At 43.4% G+C, this 7,270-nt stretch overlaps 1 protein-coding gene across 1 annotated transcript in view; it reads right to left on the minus strand.

Moving 5' to 3' along the window:
* KIAA1549L (KIAA1549 like) overlaps positions 1-7,270 on the minus strand; it is a 263,915-nt gene that overhangs the window by 22,830 nt on the left and 233,815 nt on the right. The window lies entirely within an intron of this gene.

The raw sequence follows: 7,270 nt of genomic DNA on the forward strand, positions 1-7,270 counted from the left end.
CACTCTCCCTGCTTGTGTTCCTTTTCTTGCTGTGTCTCTCTGTCAAATAAATAAATAAAATCTTTTAAAAAAAAATGTTCAGCTTGGACTTCTCCTATTATTAGGTGTAGTGCTCATTTATGTTAGCACCTCGCTGCCCTATCCAGGAATCCACCCCACAGGGGTGGTCAGCTAGCACTGTGTTTGGAAGGCCACTTGCCAGCTCTCCAGGTGGCTTCACTTTTCTGGAGCTCCAGCGATGCAGCAGGCTTTGCTAACTGGTGTAAGGATGATGAGAAATGGCTTTTCATTGACGGCATTAATGATATTCTCTAAAACCACTTAGAGATTTCTCCACCCTCATGCCTTTTAGGTAAAAGAATCTAGAGCGTCTGGTAGTCTACACCCCAATGGTTGATGCTCTGGACTCTAGACTAACTCTCTAAATGGTCCTGTGTCCAACCATTTAGGGAATCGCTGGCTGCCCAATGCCAGTTTTATTGGAGAGAGCAACAAAATCCTGCCACTAGATCACACTGATCTCAAAGTGGGCTCCACACTGAATCAGAAGCTCTGGAGCAGGGCCCAGCAACCTGTGCTTTAGCCAGCCCTCCAGGAGACTCTCCTGCCTGCTCAGGGTTGAGACCAACAGATCTAGAATGTTCTCCCGCCTTCCTCCAGTGAACCTTTCACTTAGGGGGCAGCTGCAGTACCTGGGTTGGCAGAGGCTGGGACATCATCAGCTTCCAGAGCAGGCTGCATGGACTGTCTCATGCTCGCCTGCTAATGAATGCTTATTTAAGAAGTCAGCCTGTGTCTGGGTCTATGATAGCCTGAGAGTAAGGCTGTGGGGGAGCAGTTAGTCCACATTCACTCAAGCACGTCCGTGGTTAGAAGAACGTGAGGGTTCCGTGAGAATAAATCAGCATAGATCAGTTTGCCACCCTGCTCTCCATCTATGACGTAAGTGACATACTACCACTTTAGCAAAATTAGACAATATGGATAAGTAAGAGGGAAAAAAAATCTAAAAACCGTTAAACTTTGGTGTACTTATTCCACTCCCAAGCCTATTGGGGTGTGCGTGTAAACTCCTTCTCCATACACACGCACTCATTTAAAAAGATTTAGGTATTTATATCCTGGTTCTGGGTGGTTATTATTATTTTACAGAGAATGAATATTCTCCCACCTGGGTGGCACAATTTAACAGCTGAGTAAACCTTGGGGCAATGTCTTAGCTTAGGTTCTCCCATAAAGCAGGACCTGAGACATACTTTATATACAGATCATTTATTTTGGAAAACAATTCCAGGGAATGGGAGTCAGGGCCTAGAATGAGTAAATTGGGGGAAGGAAAAAAAAAAAGCCAATCAAGGGCAGGCACTAAATTAGTGACTGCTGTGGGCAATTGAGGCTTAATTCCCCTTGGGAACCCCCTCCCCACCCCGCCAAGGAACCAGGCAGAACATGGTTGAGGACTGTATAACAAAATCTTGTCCACCAGCTCTCATCCCCCACTAGTCAAGAGTTGCTCCAGAAAGTGTCCTTGAACTCTGAGATCTGTGCAGGTACCAGATGGGTACAACGGGCTCCCATGGAACAGAGATAGAGAAGCCTCAGGGCAGAAGTAAAAGCTAAGGGACTGCTACGGGGAGGTCAAGCTCCTGCTGCAGAGGACAGATGTTACAGCAAGGCCAGATCTAAAAGGTGTGTTGAGAAGACAGAAGACAGGGCATAAACGATGTTCTAACCAGGGAAGTTACTTCACTTTCTATCACTTGAGTTCCTCACCTGTAAAGTGAGGATAGTAGCATCTGCCTCCAGGGGTCTTACGAGGATTAAATATGATGATCCATACAGAGTTTAGAACAGTAGCATACGGTGAAACACAGTGGTAACTGTCGTCACCATAATTATCGTTATTATTACTTTTACATATTCAACTGCACCTGTTTCTCATGTAATTACTATGCGTAAGCCTCTCGGATATATGAGATAGAGCACAACAAGAAAATGTTGCCAGGGAACTCATTCATAAAGGGAAGTCTTTCTCCCCTTAAAATCTATACACGGAAGGTCAGAAATTTGTTATTTTTCCTATTTTGAAGACATACTCACTTTCCTTTAGTATTAAATTAATATAAGTGCATTAGAGAAGAAATAGAAAATACAGAAAACACCAAGAAGAAAAGAGACATTCCCTGTAATCTTATCACCCAGAGTTAAGGCTTCGCCGTAGTTCAAGATCAAAAGATGAGGGTCTCTGTCAACTTTCAAATCTAGATTTATCAACAAACATCTACAGTAAGAATTGAGAATACTATTTTTATAGGAACACAAGCAAAAATAGGTCATGGAGTAGAATGCAAAATTACTTTTGCCCCAATAAACAAACTCAAAAACATTTCATATCTGGGTGCATGTCCTCATGGGGCTCTTATCAATTGGGGATCTTTAGGGAAAGACTTGAGATGGCTCTCCTGGAAATGTGCTCCCTGATGGCTTGATGACACCTTCTAGTGTAGTGAACGCGACTTTTTTTTTTTTAAGATTTTATCTATTTATTTGACAGAGAGAGACAAAGCGAGAGAAGGAACACAAGCAGGGGGAGTGGGAGAGGGAAAACAGGCTTCCTGCTGAGCAGGGAGCCCGAAGCGGGGCTTGATCCCAGGACCCCGGAATCATGACCTGAGCTGAAGGCAAACGCTTAACGAATGAGTCACCCAGGGGCCCCGTGAATGCAACTTCTGAAAACAAATTTTCTTCATAATGCAGAGAACATTTTGGACAGAATTTCAAACCCTGAAAGGACTTTAGGAGACCATTTAATCCAAGCCCCATTTTATAGATGAGGTGGTCAAGGCCAGAGTGGTTTAAGTGACTTCTCCCAAGTCACCCAGGGGTGGCTGTGGCACAGTCTAGCTCTCCCAGCTCCCGTCCCCCCCACATCCTGCTGCACCATGTTGCCTGTTACATTTCCCTGTCAACGCTGTTTGCTACCCAAACACTGCCCTTCCTCCCTACATCCCTGTCTCCCTAATAAATAATGGATGCTTAATGCTAAACTACTCCCAGGTGGAAGATTAATGGCACTGGGATGAGCTATGATTTTTCCCACCCCTGAGCTGTCCTATGCATTTCCAGTCATATTGGTGGATCAATTATGTAATTTATAGTTGTGCCTTAAGCAGGGCAAAAATATACTTGTTAGCAACAACTAACTCCCTGCTCTGCCACTCTTCCAGGAGCCCTGGGGCGGGACTGTGCCGGCTTGGGGGTTCTCTAAGGTTGGTGGGGGAAATATGATCTTTGATGATGAGGTGGAGACATTTTCTCCAGGTTCCCACTGCGTCCACCCCATAACACCCCAGCAGAAGTCAACCTCTGCTTCCCACCCCAGAGTTTCCATTTCGTATGGGAGGGGGCTTCACTTTAGCTGGAGGGTCCAGAGTTATACCCCAAGTGACCTCAATAGGATTGCTCCAGCCTCCTCCTGTTTTCCCACTGTTCTCACTTGGTTTTTCAGTCTCTTGACATCTACCGATGGAAACAAGACAAACTGTCATTATACCCTGGGCTTCCCCCTCCTCACACTTGTATTCGCTTATTTAATGTCTGTCTTGCCCAAATCTGGATGCTCCCTGAGCCCATTTCACCTCTGTCTCTTAGGAGCTTAGCATATTAAAAAAAAACTTTGTGAAATTAAACCAATAAGAAATTCTGTTCAGTTGCCCATGGGGTAGAACCTGAGGTTAGGATAAAGGGCCCACATTCCCTGACACATTCACTCCCTAAGCCTCAGGCTCCTCATCTGTCAAATGGGGGAGCTGAACTTTGATCTGGGAAGGACCTTCTGGTTCTCACATTTACTGTTTCTTGGACTCTATCTGCTCCAGGAAGGCCTGAGGTCCTCCTACTATCATCATTCTTGGGGGAATCTCATGTCTACTCATGAAGTAATCTCATGTCTACTCATACCCCTGCCCAACTTCCTTCCCCACCTTGAAACATGTGAGCAGTGATACATTTGCTCTTTTACTTAATAGACAATTATTATTTCAACGAGGCCCTGGGTTGGGAGTTGTGGATACAGCAATTAATAAGATGGTGAGCCAGCCCTCAAGAAGCCCCCAGTCTATAGGAGGAGCCAAACGACAAAGACAACAGCAATAATCATAGCAGATAACATTTATTCACAGCTTATGTGCCAGACACTGTCCAGAGTGCTTTATATATATTCACTCTTTTTCTTTTCTTTTTTTTTTTAAGTTTACTTATTTAAAATCTCTACACCCAATGTGGGGCTCAAACTTGCGACCCTGAGATCAAGAGTTGCGTGCTCTACCAACTGAGCCAGCCAGGCGCCCCTCACCCTTTTTCTCTCAGTAACCTATGAGGTAGCAACTCTGACTGTCCTTATTTTATAGGTGAAGAAATTGGGGTATTGAATATGTTGCCTGTAATTGGCAGAGCTGGAATTTGAACCCAGAGAGTCTGATTCCAGCCCCAAACTGTTACTCACTGTACATATCTAAACAGATAGATTACCATACTGCAGATATGGGCTTTGACAGAAGGACAAACAGACCATCTGTGACCAGGAGGACAGACTATAAAATAATTACTGAGATAATCTCATAGACTCCTAGAAAGATGGAAAACATCAATATATACATATAAAGCTCTTCTAAGAGTGTCTGGCACATGAGCATTTAAAAATTACTAGCTGCTATCATAATTGTTGTTATCTGTCTCATTCCATAGATTGGGAGTGCCTACAGGGCTGAGACTGTGTCTTAGGCTTATATCCACAGCCTCCAATCCAGGGCTGAGCCCAAAGCTGGAACCAAGACTTGTCTGATGAGGGACAGAACTTAACATAGCAGGTGCTCAAATCTACTTGAGGACCTGTCATGAGCCAGCCTCGTCCTGGGTTTTCCACATGTGTCACTTCACCCATCCCTGAGGACCATATGGTTGTACCCATCTTCCAGATAAGGCGTATCATGTCTATACTGGCTTAACTTGCTTAACTTGCCCCAAGCCTTTCTCTCTAATTTGCACATTTCTGAAAATACCTTTTGCTTTTATTTGACAAAAAGGGGGAGACAGGAGCAAAGACAAACCTCCCAGTGTTGGCTGATGGTTGACTTGGATATAATGTTGGGGGCTGTGTCTGGGACAGAGAATTTATTTTTAAACCTCTTTAACTTGAAGTTTAACATACTTGCTTCTCCAACCTCCTGAAGTACCGGGGAACTATTTTTTTAAAAAAACTATATTTATAAGTTAATCAAGATGGACTTCAATAAAAATTCTAAAAAATTAATCAGGGAATGTCCGATCATGGTAGGAAATTAGAAAACACAGATAAGCAAAAAGAAGATAATTAAAATCCACTCTAATCCTACTGCCAGAAATAACTACTGTTAACATTTTGGCCTTTGTGCATATCCTTCCACATGTTTTCTATGCATATGAAATAGAAGGAAGATTATCAATGCTGGAGCCTTGCCAACCCCACCCCCCCCACCAACTTCCACACGGGGGCCCAGCATTGGCCACACAGATTCTCCAGCTATTGTGATGGAAAATAGGAAGTACGGGAGAACAAACAGGCAAAAGGGGTGTGGGCTGCAGGATTTTTAAGTGGGATTTTGGAGAGAGGTGTAGAAGCAGCTATGACATATGAACGGGAGAGGAATTAAGGGAATTTTGTAAGTCTTACTGGGCATGATATAATCACCTTCATGTATATGAAAAATATAAGTAAAGGAATAGAAGTATTTAAAAATTACTTTTGTTGACACTGCACTCAAACTGAGCCATCTGGGTCATGCTTTTATAAACAGAATATACAAACATACATACATATATATGTATGCATATATATACATATATAAGGTTTTTTATAAAATGGGACTGTATATAATATCTTGAAACCCTTTTTATACAATATTGTGAAATGTCTCTGCCAGTAAATATATGTATTTTAGGGAATAACTTTAAATGATTTCATAGCATTCTGCTATATGGAGTTTTCAAGCTATATGTAATAGTCCCCTATTGTAGGTGATGTCCTAGTATCTTGCTGTAGAAACAAAGCCGAAATAAGTACACTTGTGAATGACACTCTGCACATAACCATGGATTCAGCCTCAGGTTAAACCCCTAGAAGTGGAATTATGGGGTCAGAGGATATGCACATATTGAAGATCTTGGACTCTTAGTGTATTTCATCATTCAGCAGCAAAGTCCACAGGTATTTAGAAGAAATTAAGGCCATTTCTTCTGCACACCTGAACCCACTTGGGGCTTGAGCTCTGGTGCCTACCGGAAAGAGTGAGAAGCTGTGACCCTTTCAGGGTTTTTTTCAAAAGAGCACACCAGGATGGTTCACACAGGGACTAAGTATCCATGTGACTTCAGCTTCACTTTGAAATACTACAGAACAAACCTGAAGGAAATGACAGCCCTGCTGGGACCCCCAAGTACCTTCTTTCTAGAAAGTATTCCAACACAGGACATGGCTCAGGACACAGCTCAGTCCTACTGCCTGGTCCTGGAGCAAATTCTATAGCCCTAAGACTTCATCAACACTATAAACTAGTTTTCTGGGGTGCTGGGTGGCTCAGTCGGTTAAGGGTCTGCCTTGGGCTCAGGTCATGATCTCAGGGTCCTGGGATGGAGCCCCACATTGGGCTCTGTGCCCAGCGGGGGGCCTGCTTCTCCCTCTCCCTCTGCCTCCCCACCCACCTTGTGCTCTCTCTCTCTCTCAAATAAATAAACTCTTAAAAAAAACAAACAAACCCAAAACTAAAAACTACTTTTCTATCAGACACCTAATGAAAGGACAAATCATGGACCAGGAGAAAATGCTAGGATTTGTAACCAGAATATATATGGAATTCCTATACATAAAGAACAAAAAGACAACTCAATTTAAAAATTGGGCAAATGGAGGGTATTATGCTGAGCGAAATAAGTCAATCAGAGAAAGACATGTATCATATGACCTCACTGATATGAGGAATTCTTTTTTTTTTTAGATTTTATTTATTTGCGAGAGAGAGAATGAGAGACAGAGAGCATGAGAGGGAGGAGGGTTAGAGGAAGAAGCAGACTCCCCACCGAGCAGGGAGCCCGATGTGGGACTTGATCCCGGGACTCCAGGATCATGACCTGAGCCGAAGGCAGTCGCCTAACCAACTGAGCCACCCAGGCGCCCAATATGAGGAATTCTTAATCTCAGGAAACAAATGAGGGTTGCTGGAGTGGTGGGGGGTGG

Source organism: Leptonychotes weddellii, chromosome 11, assembly GCF_054177405.1.
Source record: "Leptonychotes weddellii isolate Sample4059 chromosome 11, ASM5417740v2, whole genome shotgun sequence".
In the NCBI taxonomy this organism is placed as follows: Eukaryota; Metazoa; Chordata; class Mammalia; order Carnivora; family Phocidae; genus Leptonychotes; species Leptonychotes weddellii.